At 36.3% G+C, this 16,647-nt stretch overlaps 1 protein-coding gene across 2 annotated transcripts in view; it reads left to right on the top strand.

Annotated features, from left to right (window-relative positions):
- HACE1 (HECT domain and ankyrin repeat containing E3 ubiquitin protein ligase 1) overlaps nt 1-16,647 on the top strand; it is a 108,034-nt gene that overhangs the window by 16,142 nt on the left and 75,245 nt on the right. The gene's annotated exons all lie outside the window — the stretch shown is intronic.

Raw genomic sequence — 16,647 nt, 5'->3', positions numbered from 1 at the left:
TTTTAGGAGTATCTCTCCTAAGGTGTGTTATGAGTTCTTTATAGGAGAGCTGTTTTTCATTATGTCCTTTTAAATTCTTTTCATATGTACATTATAGGAAAATTTTATTGCTAAGGCAGAAAGGGGAAAAAAAAAAGAGCAAAGGGAATGACCACTCACCTGTTTTCTCTGCACTCAGAGATAATCACTGTTAATATTTTGACCTGTATTATTTCAGAAGAATATGTTTTATTTAAACTAATATTTTTATTCATTTTGCTATGTCATTTTCTTTTCCAAAAAAGTTATTTTTAATTTTTTACCTACATAGATATTATAGGGAAATGTATGGGATATTTCTGAAGAGATTGTTGAAATAAATATTTAAGTTAATTTGTCACTATTTAATGAAGCATTATTCATTTTAGAAGTAGAGATAAAATAGAATTTTGTGATTATTGAGAAATTATTTTGAAGTCATGACAGAAGATGTTAAGTTTTTTTATTTTTTAAGAACACTTTTAAAAATTGTTTTTCAATTACAGTTGTCCCATTTTTTCCCCCATTGCTCCCCACCACCCAGCCCACCCCTTCTCCCACAGTCATTCCCCACCCTGTTGTCCATGTTCATGGGTCATTTATACATGTTCCTTGACTAAACCCTTCCCCTACTTATCCCCCTTCATTCCTTCTCCCCTCCCCCCTGATAACTGTTATTCTGTTCCTTGTTCAGTTCATTTGTTTGTGTTGTTCATTAGTCTCCTGTGTCAGATAATATCATATGGTATTTTTCTTTCATTGCCTGGCTTATTTCACTAAGCATAATTCTCTCTAGTTTCATACATGTTGTTGCAAATGGCAGGAGTTCCTTCTTTCTTTCTGCTACATAGTATTCCATTGTGTAAATGTACCACAGTTTTTTGATCCACTAATCCACATATGGGCACTTAGGCTGTTTCCAGCATTTAGCTATTGTAAACAGTACTGCTATGAACATAGGGGTGCATAAGTTCTTTTGAATTGGGGTTTCAGGATTCTTCGGGTATAATCCTAGCAGTGGAATCGCTGGTTCAAAAGGCAGTTCCACTTTTAGTTTTTTGAGGTAATTCCATACTGTTTTCCATAGTGGCTGCACCAGTCTGCATTCCCACCAACAGTGCAGCAGGGTTCCCATTTCTCCACATCCTCGCCAGCACTTGTTGTTTGTTGATTTCTTGATGATGGCCATTCTGACAGGTGTAAAGTGGTATCTCATTGTGGTTTTTATTTGCATCTCTCTGATGGCTAGTGATGTTGAGCATTCTTTCATGCATCTATGGACCCTCTGTGTATCCTCCTTGGAGAAGTGTTCGTTCAGGTTCTTCGCCCATTTTTTAATTGGGCTGTCTGTCTTCTTGGTGTTGAGATGTGTAAGTTCTTTATATATTTTGGAGCTCAATCCCTTGTCTGAGGTATTCAATATGGTTGGTTCCCTTTTCATCTTGCTGATGTTTTCTTTTGCTGAGCAGAAACTTTAGTTTGATGTAGTCCCATTTGTTTATTCTTTCCTTTGTTTCGCTTGCCTTAGGAGATGTATCAGTGAAAATATTGCTACATGGGATATCTGAAATTTCCTGCTTATGTTTTCCTTTAGGACTTTTATGATGTCATGGCTTACATTTAAGTCTTTGATCCATTTTGAGTTTATTCTGGGGTGTGGTGTAAGTTGGTGGTCTAGTTTCATTTTTTTGCACATCCCTGTCCAGTTTCCCCAGCACCATTTGTTGAAGAGGCTCTTTTCACTACATTTTATGTTCCTTCCCCCTTTGTCAAATATTAGTTGACCATATAGACATGGGTTTATTTCTGGGCTCTCTGTTCTGTTCCTTTGATCTATATGTCTGTTCTTATGCCAGGAACAGACTGTCTTGATCACAGTGACTTTGTAGTATACGGTATTCCCTCACTTATCGAGGGTATTATGTTCCAGACCACCCCACCCCCCCCGCGATAGGTGAAAAACTGCTAAGTAGGAACCTTACATTTATTTTACTATTTATATATATTTTAAGGCATTATAAACCCTTCCCACACACTTATAAACCATTCCCAGTCCCTTATTAACCTTTTCCAGACTTTTATAAACACTACTTATGTTCTTAAACATATTCTACACTCTTAAACCTGAGTAATTTTAACAACATACATATACAGTACTGCAAAATCCCACGATATAGCGAAAACTCTGTGATTGAATAATTAAATATAATATTTTAAAAAATCTTGCGATACAGTGAGGCTGCAATAAGTGAACCGCAATATAGAGAGGGACCACTATAGTTTGATATCTGGTATTGTGATTCCTCCTGCTGTGTTCTTACATCTCAAGATTGCTTTGGCTATTCGGGGTCTTTTTTGGTTCCATATAAATTTTTGAAGTATTTGTTCTAGGTCTGTGAAATATGTCATTGGTATTTTAATAGGGATTGCATTGAATCTGTAAATTGCTTTGGGTAGCATGGACATTTTAATGATATTGATTCTTCCCATCCATGAACATGGTATTTGCTTCCATTTATTTGTATCTTCCTTAATTTCTTTCTTCAGTGTTATGTAGTTTTCCGACTACAGGTTTTTTATCTCTTTGGTTAAGTTTATTTCTAGGTAGTTTATTTTTCTGGCTATAGTAAATGGTTTTTTTTTAGTTTCTATCTCTGATATTTTATTGCTGGTATACAAAATGCCTTAGATTTCTGTATATTTACTTTGTACCCCGCTGTTTTGCCAAATTCGCTTATTATATTGAGTGGTTTTTTTAGTGGAGTCCATAGGGTTTTCTATGTACACAATCATGTCATCTGAAAATAATGACAGTTTTACTTCCTCTTTTCCAATTTGGATCCTTTTATTTCTTTTTCTTGTCTGGTAGCTGTGGCTAGAACTTCCAACACTATGTTGAATAAGAGTGGAGAGAGTGGACATCCTTGTCTTGTTCCTGACCTCAGGGGGAATGCTTTCAGTTTTTGTCTATTGAGTATGATGTTGGCTTCAGGTTTCTTGTATATAGCCTTAATTATGTTGAGGTATGCTCCCTCTATTCCCATTTTGCTGAGTGTTTTCATCATAAATGGGAGTTGTATTTTATCAAATTCTTTTTCTGCATCTATTGATACGATCATGTGATTTTTGTCTTTCATTTTGTTTAGGAGGTGTATTATATTTATTAATTTGTGAATATTAAACCATCCTTGCATCTGAGATGAATCCCACTTGATCATGGTGTATGATCTTTTTAATGTGTTGCTGGATCCTGTTTGCCAGTATTTTGTTGAGAATTTTAGCATCTATTTTCATCAGTGATATTGGCCTGTAGTTTTCTTTCTTTGTTTTGTCTTGACTTGGTTTTGGAATTAGGGTAATACTGGCTTCATAGAAAGAGTTTGGGAGTTTTCCCTCTTCTTGGATGTTTTGGAGTAGTTTGAGAAGGGTAGGCATTAGTTCTTCCCTAAGTGTTTTGTAAAATTTATCTGTGAAGCCATCCGGTCCAGGGCTTTTGTGTGCTGGGAGTTTTTGGATTACTGTTTCAATTTCCTTCTTTGTTATTGTTCTGTTCAGACTTTCTACTTCTTCTTGATTCAGTTTTGGAAGATTATACGTTTCTAGAAATTTGTTCATTTCCTCTAGGTTGTTAAATTTCTCGCCATACAGTTGTTTGTAGTAATTTCTTACAACCCTTTGCATTTCTGTGATATCGGTCATGATTTCTCCTCTTTCATTTCTGATTTCAGTTATTTGGGTCCTCTCTCTTTTTTTCTTGGTTAAAGGCTTGTTGATTTTGTTTATCTTTTCAAATAACCAGCTCCTACTTTTGTTGATCTTTTGAATTGTTTGTTTAGTCTCTATGTCATTTAATTCCGCTCTGATCTTGATGATTTCCTTCTTTCTACTTGCCCTGGGCTTTTGTTTGTTGTTGTTATTCTAGTTCTTGTAGCTGTAGGATTAGGTTTTTTGTTTGAGATTCTTCTGTTCTTTTCAGGTAGGCCTGTATTGCTATGAACTTTCCTCTCAGGACTGCTTTTGCTGTGTCCCACAGGTTTTGGGCTGTTGTGTGTTCATTATCATTAGTTTCCAGAAACTTCTTGATTCCTTCCATGATGTCATTGTTAACCCATTCATTATTTAATATCATGTTATTCATTCTCCATGAGTTTGAATGTCTTTGATTTTTTTCCTTGAGGTTGATTTCTAGTTTCAAGGCATGTGGTCTGAGAAGATGCTTGATTTAATTTCAATTTTCTTGAATTTGTTGAATAATTTTTTGTGTCCTACCATGTGGTCTATCTTTGAAAATGTCCTATATGCATTTGAAAAGAATGTATATTTTGCTTCTTTGTGGTTAAAAGTTCTATATATATCAGTTAAGTCCATTTGATCTAGTGTGTTGTTCAATCCTTCAATGTCCTTGGTGTTTTTTTGCCTCAAAGATCTGTCTGTTGTTGATAATGGGGTGTTGAAGTCCCCTACTATGAGTGTGTTGCTGTTGATATACTTCTTGTAGTCTTCTAGTATTTTCCTTATATATTTGGGTGCTCTTATGTTGGGTGCATATATGTTTACCAGGGTTATATCTTCTTTTTTTTTTTTAAGTATATTTTATCGATTATATTGTTAACAATAGTTCCAATTTTTTTTCTCTTTACTCTCCTCTGCCTAGCACCACCCCTCCCCCAGAAATACCACACCCCCCCCTTCCGCCCAGTCTATGCCCATGGGTCGTACATACAAGTTCTCTGGCTTCACCCTTTCCTATATTATTCTTTTTTTTTTTTAAATAAATAAATAAATAAATAAATAAATAATTATTTATTTTCACAAAAAAAACTAACAGTCCCCTCCTCTCAGACTTAAGACCCTTTATAATCTTATAAAGGGCAATGGGTGAAGGTCTTGTGCTCCTCTAGCTGTTTCAAACTGGACATGGTTGTCCTACCAACTCTTGTGTCCAGAAATCCCTAATAGGGTTATATCTTCTTGATGGATTGTTCCCTTCAATGTTATGAAATGCCCTTCTTTGTCTCTTTTTATGGCCTTTGCTGTGAAATCTGTTTTGTCTGATATAAGTATTGCTACCCCAGCTTTTTTTTTATGTTCATTTGCTTGGAATACTTTTTTCCATCCCTTCACTTTCAGTCTGTGTAAATATTTTGTTTTGAGGTGTGTTTCTTGTAGAGAGCATATACATGGGTCATGTTTTCATACCCATTCTGCTACCCTATGTCTTCTGATTGGAGCATTTAATCCATTTATGTTTGAAGTTATTATTGACAGGTATTTATTCATTTCCCTTTGTACCTGTGTTTCTCTTCCTCTCTTTTTTTCTTCTTTTTCTTAAAGCATTCCCTTTAGCATCTCTTGCAATACTGGTTTGGTTGAGATGTATTCTTTTAGGCTCCCTTTGTCTGGGAAACTCCTTATGTCACCTTCCATTTTGCAAGAGAGCCTTGCTGGGTAGAGTATTCTTGGTTGTAGTCCTTTGTTTTTCATTACTTGAAATATTTTTTTGACATTCCCTCTGGCTTACAGTGTTTCTGTTGAGAAGTCAGTTGATAGCCTTATCAGAGGTCATTTGTATGGTATTTGCTGTTTTTCTCTTGCTGTCTTTAGGATTCTCTCTTTGTCTTTGAATGTTGCCATTTTAATTATGATGTGCTTTGGAGTGGGTGTTTTTGGGTTCATCTTCATTGGGACCCTCTGTGCTTCCTGGACTTGCATGACTTTTTCTCTCATCAAGTTAGGAAAATTTTCTGTCATTACTTTTTCAATCAGGTTTCTTATCCAATGCTCCTCTTCTCCTTCCTTTATCCCTGTGATTCTAATGTTGTTTGGTCTCATGTTGTCCTGCAGTTCTCTTAAACCCTCTTCATTCTTTTCAGTCTTTTTTCATTTTGTTGTATTTTCTGGAAATTTTTTTCTACATTGTCCTCTTAACTCACTGATCCGATCCTCTGTTTCATTTAGCCTGCTTTTGATTGATTCTGCGGTGTTCTTCAGTTCAGAAATTGTATACTTCATTTCTTCCTGGTTCTTATTGATAGTTTCTGTGTTTTTTTTTTATGCTGGTGTAGTTCTCAATAAGTTCCTTGTAGCTTCCCTGGAGTTCTTTGTAGTGTCCCTGGAGTTCTTTGTAATTCCCCTGGAGTTTGTTGTAGTTTTCTTTGAGTTTGTCAAGTTCATTGAGCTTCCTTATAACCATTCTTTTGAATTTCATGTCTGATAGTTGGTTTACGTCTGTTCCATCTATCTCTCTTTCTTGGGATTCCTCTTTTCCTTTTATTGGGAGGTTGTTTCTGTGTCTCCCCGTGTTGGATGCTTCTTGTTTGTTTTTGTTTCTTATATTTGTCTGCTTTGATTTTCTGCCTTCGTGGTATGAGATACTGTATAGGAGACCTGGGGGGCCCAGTGGTGCAGTCTCTCTGGTCTCCTGAGCCTGATGCTCTTGGGATGTCCTTTATGCCGTTTGTTTAAGCTGTCTGGTTGTATTTCGGTTCCTCTTTGGTGGATCCTTCCCTCTGGCTAGTTGATTGAGAATCACTCTTCCCTCCTTGTCTTGAGTTCTTTTGTGGAGATGCTGTTAAAACATAAACACACAACCCAGGCAAGAAACCCACACCCTCCAAAATATCCCCCACCCACAATCACATTATCTGCAATAAATGAGCCAGTAATAATATAAATGTAAAGAGGTTACAACTATTATACTATAGGAGAAACAAATAAGAGTTGTTTTAAATGAAAGAAAGGTGAACTTTGAGAGGGAAGATGATAGAATAATAATAGTAGCAAGTAGGGTCACGGCTATGCGAGACAGTAAGTAATATTTACATTGTATGTTGAAAAAGGGAGGGAAGAATGCAGAATGAAGTGAGAAAGTGGAAGTGTATAGTATTAGGTTTACATAGCAGTTATATGTTATATGTTTAGTGTGAGAGGAAGGATAAACAAAATAGACAAAAAAAAAAATAAATTAAAGAAGAATAGGAGGGAGAGAAGGTAGGAAACAGATTAAAGAAAGAGTTTTTACCCAGTACAACCTTTGGGTGCTGTCTTCTTTTTCTGGATCCTCCCCTGGTCAAAATTCCATGGGTTTCAAATCTTTTCTGGCTGGCTGGCTGTGAGGAGATCCAGCTTGATTCTGGGATTGCTAGTCTCTCACTTGTGGGCCTGCCGCCGCTCTTCTGTGAGATGCACTTAGTTGTGTCCCCTCCCCCCTGTTCCTGTGGCACCCTCAGGCCTCCTCAGGCTTGTCTAGCAACACTTTCTGCTGGTGGGCCAGTGTGTGCATGCCAGTAGTCTCTGCCTAGCCTCAAGTCCTGTCTCCGCTCCTCCAAAAAAGTCTCTGTGTTGCCTCCAAGCTGCAGTACTGGGCTGCATCCCTGCCTGTACGCCTGCATGTGCTATTTGCCTGCCTGGGTTCCCTACTGAGTCTGCAGTTCTGCTGCAGCTTTCCCATATGGGCCCCTCTCCCTGGCTCAGTTCTCCTTTTTTGTTTGGTGGAGCCTTGCGAGTGCCCAGGGTAAGAGTTGTCAGCCCAGGGTTGCCAGACAAGTGAGTCCCCACCGAGACTCAGTTCATACAGTTTCTCACAGTCTGGGGTGTTCGCTGTCCTCCCACAACTCTGGCTGTTTCAACCAAATACTCTTACTGACTCCCTCCGGGACTTTGGTGGCTGGTGCGCCTATGGCATGGGGAAGTTTCCAGGCAGCTCCTGGCTAATGAGATGCCCCTTTCCAGTGCGGTGCGGTAGAGGTGCCGGGCTGGGAGGCCCAGTGACTCCGCTTGGAGAACACAGGCTGAGCTTTCTGCCCCCTTCCATGCCGCTCCCACACTCCCTTCCCTGTTTGTGCTATCTGAAATCCGCACTCACTCACTCCTCTCCGTGTTTGCACTCGAAGTCCTTCTGTGATGGGAGCAAGCAGACAACACCGCTACCTACTCTGCTGGCATCTTTTCTCCTCCCTCAGATGTTAAGTTTTATTTATTAAATGTAGCCTTCCTATATGTGAGGTGTTTATGATGATCTATTAGTTAACTGGATGGTGGGAATACTTTCACAATATTCTAGTTATCACTTGTATACTTTAAATATTTTACAATTTTATTTGCCAATCATATCAATAAAACTAAAAAAAAAATTTTACGTTACTTTGGTAATATTTATAGATTTTGAATCTTTTAATTTGTGATAAAGAATATTGAACATTTACTTACCATGCCAATTTTCAAGATCTTTCTGATTTAAAAAAATTTTTTGCCAGGAAGGGGGACTTGTGGAGTACAGTAGAGCACTTAAAAAAAAGCTTCCTTAAGGTTTGTATTTGTCTTTAATGACTTATTAAAGAATAAGCTCAATCATGATTATATAGGATTCACAATTCCTGTGATAATTCAGATATTGTCATACATATAACACAATCTACTTCATAAAGAAAAATTTTTTAATATCTGCTGGTTGCTTAGTGATATGTTAGATATCACAGAGGGTTATAAAGCTATGAAGTTGATATAGATCTATCCTTAGGGCACTATCTGGTATAGGTAAGTTAAAGTGTCCCATATTAATATAATTGTTTTATCACATGAGTTTTTTTTTTCTGCTAATTTCTCCTCCTGAACTTTTAGAGAAGTGAAGTAGAAAACTTTAAAAAATCAAATACTTACTTAAAAATTATTTATGCATATATTTAAAGAGTCATTTGATTCTACAAGGCTTGTTATAGAAAAACAGCCTCTACTCTCTTCCTGCTTGAGATCAGCCTCTGTGTTCTCACCTGTGGCCCTGATTGGTGTGGTGTGCTTCCTTTTCTTGGATACGGTTCTGGCCGCCAAGTATGTTCTTGCCTTGTCCCAGACATCTATAGTGAAATTAATTCAACAGTCGGGCTCATTGACCCTATTGGGTGAAGGAAGCTGGGGTGGGGAAAATGTGCTGCTACAGAAGTGCTCCAGAGATGGAAGTAACCTTCAATAGGGAGCCAAGAACCCCAGGATTATTTTACAAAAGAAGATAATTGTTGACTACATGCTTTCTAGGCTGGTCACCCTTAGAAAGGACTTCTCATGTTTCTTCATTTGTTCTTTCACCAGGGATTTCTTGAATACCTACTATGTGCTAGGCAGGCAGTTTGCTGGTTTGGTATTGTCTCCAAACAAGAAAGTCAGTCGGCATTGGTGATATATTGTGATGAATGTTAACGTAGAAACTATGAATGTCCTAGCAGAGGAGGCATCCTAGGAAGTATCGTTTGATGGGAGGCTAAAGGGAAAAATAGAAGTTAGAGTGTTAAAAGTGGTAGTTGTAGGAGTGGGAGTAGGGAAGAGAGTTCTAGCTTTGTAGAATAGATTAGCAAAGGTTTGGAAACGAAAGAGAGCATGCTACATTAGAGCACTAAGCTTAACTGGTACTCAGATACCTCTGGGGTTTCATGAATACTTCCAAAAACCTATGGCATGTATGGTTAAGGGGATCACTTTCTTAAGAACGTCCTGTAGTAGAGAGCCAGACCTTTCCACCTTCACCTTCAAAAGCACCCTTCCACCACTTTGAATACAGTACATTTTATACTCACCCATGCTGAATATTGCCATGACACATACATTGTCAACAATGGGGTAGGGGTAGGGTCAAACCAAAAATCAATTCAAAATACTGGTGTCTGCAAAGTCTCCATCATTCAGCACCCTTAGGTTTCATAGACTTTTCTCTGCCTTATATGTATTATATTAGGGGTGAAGTATTTAGGCTTAAGTTGCTTTGTTTTGAATTCAGCACAGTTACAAAAATTGTGCAGTTGGAATGATGGAATATTTTATTGGTTTGTCACTAATACCATCTCCCAGCTTCTGTCAAATAATTCATTGACTCGAAGAGAAAGTTCGGTGAGAACAAAACAAAAAGGTCAGTAAGAATTCTGAAGTCAGTGGTGACTTAATTTCAGCCAATTGGCAAAGCCAGTGTGTACTTTTATCTATCATCTATCTACGTATTTTTATCTGTCTATATTTATCTTTGTTTTATCTGTCTCAGAAAATGGAGGAAATGGGCAGTGACTGCTAATGGGTGCAGGTTTTCTTTTTGGGGAAATTAAAATGTCTTTAAATTGAAGGTGGTGATGATTGTACAATCCCAAATATACTACAAGCCAATAGGTTGTGTACTTCAAATAGGTGAATTGTATGACATGTTGTATGGCATCCTCAAATAAATATACAAATATCTTATGATACCCTTGTTTCCCCCTAAATAAAACATACTCTTGATCTTCCTCCTAACCTCCAAAATTCTCATTCCATAGTCAGCTCCTTTCAAGTGTTTTTAATGAATTTAAAAACTTTGTTTCACTATACCTGAATAACATCCAAATATTGCTTGTTTTTTATTTTTTCAGTTTTAGATATCACCTATTGACTTTCTGGAAGATAAGATTATTGCTCTCTTTTTCAGTTCTCTTCCTCATATTCCATCATGTACAAGCACATTTCCCTCATACCTTTACAAATGTAGCCATAATTTTAGTTACATCATTTTTCAGTGTTTTCATTTTTGACTATATAAAAACTATTCATCATAGTTACTTTTCTTACAATGCATTTTGTTTTTCATGTAGTTAATAATCACATTTAAAAAATGATGTAATTGTCAATTCATATGCAGTTGTAAGAAATGATACAGAAAAATCCCCTGTATATTTTTGCCCAGTTTCTCAATGATCACATTTTACAGAACCAGAGTATAATATAATATCATGACCAGGATATTGACCTTGATACCATCTTATTCATTTCCCCAGTTTTACTTCTTTACTTGTACCCAGTTTTACCTGTATGTATGCATGTATATTAAGTTCTACACAGTTTTATTACTTGTGTAGGTCCATGTGTTTATTACTGTAGTCAATTTTCCAAATATTTCTAATTCCACAAAGATGTCTTGTGTTGCTCTTCTTTTATATCCATACGTTTCTTCCCCTTAACCCCCATGCCTAAGCCCAGGCAACCACTAATCTGTTTCCTTTCTAAAATTTTCTCATTTTGAGAATATTATGTAAATGTAATCATACTTTTAGGATTGACTTTTGTATGCTCATCATACTCCCTGGAGATTGATTCAGATTTTTTTGTGTATCAATATTTGTTTTTCTTTTACATTACTGACTAGTATTCCTTGGTGTAGATGTTCGATTCGCCATTCACCTGTTGAAGGACATCTGGATTGTTTCCTATTTGGAGCTATTGTGAATAAAACTGCTATAAACATAAACATTAATGTATAGGTTTTTGTGTGAACATAAAAAATTTTCATTTCTCTGGAATAAATACCCAGGAATGCAGTTCCTGAGTTGTACGGCAGTTTTATGTTTAATTTTCCAATGTGCTGCCTGATTTTACCAGAGTGGTTGTATCATTTTATAGTCCCACCAGGAATGTTGTTTTTCAGCATCCTCACCAGCATTTTGTGTTGTTACTGTTTTTTTATTTTAGCCATTATGCTAAGTATATAGTGATATCCCTTTTAGGGACTCTTTTTTCGATGGCTATAAATATAAATAACAATGAAATAATTTGTATTTTATGTTTTGTTCTCTTTTTTTGTACTTCAGGTTATATATTGATAAAACTTTTTCTCATGTTGATCCAAATTTCGAATTACACATGGCACTCAAAGGTTTAACTTGCATTTGTCATTGCTAATTTTTTTTTTTTTTACCATTTTTTTCATCCTTTTATGTGAAATGATAGTTCATGGCATTTGTCCAATTTATAATAGGATTTTTTAACTCTTAAGTCTTTTGTCAAGGACTAGTCCTTTACAAATATTTTTTCCATATCTTCAGTTTGCCTTTTTAAACTTTTAACAGGGCTTTGTGTAGTGCAAAAATTTTAAATTTCGATGAAGTCCAATATATCAGTTTTTCCTTTATGGAAAAGAACTCCGCCTAGCTTTTATCTTTTTTCAAAAAATTTAATAATTGTACATTTTACATCTAAGTCGTATGATCTGTTTTGAACTCATATTAGTATAAGATGTGACACTTAAGTCATGGTTTATTTTTTTGCCTATAAAGTCCAATTTCTCTAGCATTGTTAGTTGAAAAGGCTATCCGTCTTGCAGGAAAATAGTTTTTCATCTTTCTCAACAATTGTTTGGTATATTTGTATAAGCTTATTTTTGCGTCCTCAATTCTGTTCCACTGATCTATACATCTTTCCTTTTGCCAATACCAGTCCTGATTATTGTAGCTACACAGTAAGCTTAATATCAGGTAGAGTAATTTCTTTTACTTTTTCTTTTTTTGTAAGATTGTGTTAGCTATTCTGATTCCTTTGTTTTTTCTTATACATTTTAGAATAAACTTGTCTATGATAAAAAATCCTTACTTGGATTTTTATTGGAGGAGCATTAAATCTATAAATCAATTTGTGGTGAACTGACGTTTTTACTATGTTGAATTTTCCAATCTCTAAACACAATATACCTCACTATTTGTTTAGTTCTTAGATTTATGTTATCAGCATTTTGTACTCTTCAGCATATAGATCTTGTACATGTTTTAAGTGTATAGCTAAGTATTTCATTTTCTTTGGAGCAATTGTAAATGTTACTATGATTTTAATTTTGGTTTTTGCATGTGTACTGACAGTATGTAGAAATGTGATTGCTTTTTGTGTTTTGATCATGTATCTTGAGACCTTGCTAACACTTATGAGTTCTAGGAGATTTTTGTAGATTCCTTGGGATTTTTTCTCATCTGCAAATAGAGGTAGTTTTTAGTTCCAATCTGTGTCTTTTATTTCTGTTTCTTGCCTTATTGCACCTTAAGTTTTTTTCAAGTTTTCTATGTATTTAATTATAATTCATTACCAAAATTTTCCTAAGCTTTGTAACTACCCTCATAATATGTATTCAGTACATTTCTACTTCCTTTTAAAAAATATTTTATTTATTTAATTTTAGAGGGAAGGGAAGGGAGGGGGGAAAAAAGGAATAGAAACATTGATGTGGGAGAGAAACATCGATTGGTTGCCTCTCACATGCCCTCAGGGGACCTGGCCACAACCCAAGAATCCCCCATCAGGTGACATTTCAGTTTGCAAGACCCTCATCCCTCTGAGGCACACTAGTCAGGGCCAGTAATCTTTCTTCTTGATTAGTTTTGAAGGAGTCTCTCTTGGAGACTTCTGTTCTTTCCTGGCCAGATTGGTTGATTTCTAGGCCTGTTTCATACTTTTTGGAATGTCACCATCATCCTGGAGATTCCTTTTCCCTTTCTCTTGGGTTTTTGGGTTCTTTGTTATATAGGTTCTATATCGTTTTTTTCTAGTAATGAAACAGAACCCCTAGGCTGTTCAGTTATAAGGGGCTTGATTGCCTGCCACCATAAAGCATAACTCCCAACGCCAGAGTTTGGTGAAAAGGAAAGGAATTGTTTATTTAAAGGTTATACAGATTTAGATTAATGGCTGAATTCTGCCATTAAGTCCCACTCCCTTTAAAACACCCATAAGCACACAGTCCTGCCTCCTCTCTTGCCAAATCAGGCCAGTTTCAGAACAGAAAAGTCAGAAGTACTGTCTCCCTCTAGGAAAGTAGAAGTCCATGACTCCGTATTTCCCAGACACAGTTCAGCTCTCTGGGCAGCTCCCATTCATCTGTGCTTGACTGGGGAGGTTCCGCCCATGTTGCAGTGTCCTTCAGCTCTTAATCCAGAACCCCGTGGCACTTCCTTACACACCAGACTTCTGTGGGCTGGTGGGGTCCCTCTACATCCTTTCAAACTGCGTGGCTCAGCTCTGCAAGTGGCTGCCCCCTTGTTTTTAAAACCCTGACCTCGTTCTGTGGTGACCGATCCTGGCCACTCAGAATCTTGCACAGGCCCCGCTTTTTATCACCATTCTATGGTCAAAGCCCCCTCCCATCTCCTTAGTGCAGTGGAGTGGCCATATCTATTTGCATAACTAAGAAACTAGGTATTTCTCAGGAAAATGGCGGTGCTCCACGGAGTCCCATCCCCCCAATTCTGAGGCTTCTGTCCACTTTCTTATAGTAACTATCCTCTCACTTTTCTAGGGCGCAGTTTCTAGTAATTAACTGAGAAAGAATGTATGGGAAGCAGATTTATTGATTGTTTGCATGACTAAGTATTACCTGAGTTTTTGAATTTGTCTGATTATGTAATTGATAATTTAACTGACAGTGAAATTCTAGGCTGGACATTGTTTTCTCTCAGGATTTTAAAAGCATTGCTTTGTTTTCTGGCTTTCAGTTTTGAAGCTTGTTGCCATTTTAATTCTGATTCTTTTTCTGAAACTCGTTCTTTTTCTCTCTAGAAAATAGAATTTACTTTGTCCTTAGAGTTCTAAAATTTCATGATAATACGTCTTAGTTTGGATTAATTTTATCCATTTGGCTGGATAATACTGATGTTTTGTCAGCCTGGAAACTCGTGTAATGGGAGCTCGTGAGAAATTTTCATAAATGATTTCTTTGATGATTTCCACTCCTCAGTTTTTCCTGTTCTCTCCTTTTTGAATTCCTGTTATTTGAATATTGGACTACTTGGGCTAGCCTTTTAATCTTTTTACATTTTCTCTCGTTTCTCCATTTCTTTATCTTCTCATGCCTTCTGGGAGACTTTAAATATTATTTGCTACATCTTCTTTTGAGTTACCATGTCTCTAATCACATTATTAAGTTTTCAGAGGTATTTTTTTTTTGAACTTTCCATTAAAAATTTTTTATCCTTTTCTTGTTTTAAGGATGTAGTCAGCATGTTCTCTCTCCGAGAGTATTAAATATAGTTTTTTCTTTCGAAGTTTTTTTCCTGAATAGTCATGGTTCCTCTACTTTTTGCTTTTAGTTTATTTATTTTGTTTTTTGTCTTTTAAATTAGCTCCATTTGTCAGATGTTTGGGACCAGAAAAAGCTATTCAAAAGCTTTGAATGAGTGAGGTTTGTTCTCTGTGGGCATCAGTGTAGGGTCATATGCCTTTAGGATCCTTCCTTGTGTCATTTTTCTTTAGGCGTTTACTCTTGAACTGGTTAGCTTTCTGGATGCTGGGTAGAGGGGAATGCTTTGGGATTTCAGTGTGCAGTGTGTAAACTTGCACTTTATCTTCCCTTTTCAGTGTGTTATTCTTGCTTCAGTGTGTCCAGTGTGTTTTACCTAGACATTTTTGTTTTTAAGCCTCTCGTGTTCTGTCATATTGAAACCATGCAGATGGGGAAGGGTTGGGGATCTAAGGGTCTAAATCTTATCAAATACTCTTTCAACTGATCTGATTTTAGTCCCACAGTCACCTCAGCTTCAAGAGGTAATCACTAATGATTCTTGTCTTTTGGGAGTTCTGTGATATGAATTACCATCCTTGGCTTTCCCTACTGCTGGTTTAGGATTCAGCTTTTGGTTCTGACAAGTCAATCAAAAGCTTCCAGTTTCCAAAATATGTTGCTGTTGTAGTATTTTCTTTATCTTATTGAGTTTGTCCTTTAAGATGAAGTACTTTTTACTGTCATTTCAGTGGTGTTGGGGAAGATACAGATCTGAGGCATCTGATGCTGCTGTTCTAAAACAAGTTTAGTCACACATATATATATATTTCAAAAGTTTATTTAGTATCAGCAAGGGAAAACTTTGATCAGCACAAAAGAACATTTTAAGACTTGAGCTACAAATAATGCCACATTATTTGCACTTGTAATTGGCTTCCTTTTTCACACATGTTGGCAAGAGAAGAAAAAACTAGCATATGGCTGAAAGATAAAATAACTAAATGCTATGGAAACCATTAAAATGAAAGGTGAAGCTTATGTTAAAAGATCGATTAACATATTTAATAAACCTGTCTTTTTGTTTGACACTAGGTAATCAAAATTATTTTTTTCCTTTTGATGGCCAACTTTTTCATATACAGACTGGAAACAGCAATTTTACATGTCTTTTCCTTTCTTGCTGTGTAGATTGATGTTTCCACAAAGTCGTTTTAAGTTCTATCCATTCAGATCTTAAGCATTTTGATTTACTTAAAAAGGAATTGTTCATAGAAAAAATGACTTTGGACAGTATACAGCACTGGCGGAGATAAGCTGTTTCAAAACATTAGGCAATACAACCTGTATCAGCCACGTGGCTGTTTTCCGTAGACACCCTGCACTGTCATCACTGAAGATGCCTTCTGTCTTGGGTTAGTCCACTCCTCTTGCCCATAAGAGTTATATGTCTTGTCACTGAGTCCATGTGCTTAATCATCATGATATATTTTTTAATGGAAAATAGACAAGTGAAAATGCATGATGAGCGTAGTCCAAAATTTTAACATTGATTATCTTTGAGTGGTAGACTTATTGGTGTTTTGTATTGTTTTTTATCCTCACTATATATTTTATTATTTATATATGATACTTGTGTTACTTGCAAAATACAGGAAGTAAAGAATATGACACCTACTGTGTTAATTAATTTTTAGCTTATTTTGCTTCTGGGGAAGGGAAAAATATTCAGTAACATTTCTCAAGAGGTAAGATATCCATAGAGTCCCCGATCATCTAAGAAGCAGAGTATTTAATGATCTGAAGTCTACACTTAAGTACTTTGAATCATGAAGTGTTTGATTTTGAAATACATGATGACATAG

The sequence above is a fragment of the Furipterus horrens genome, unplaced genomic scaffold (genome assembly GCF_987537825.1).
Source record: "Furipterus horrens unplaced genomic scaffold, mFurHor1.1.pri manual_scaffold_6, whole genome shotgun sequence".
NCBI classification, from domain to species: Eukaryota; Metazoa; Chordata; class Mammalia; order Chiroptera; family Furipteridae; genus Furipterus; species Furipterus horrens.
This window is presented reverse-complemented; position numbering and strand designations above follow the sequence as displayed.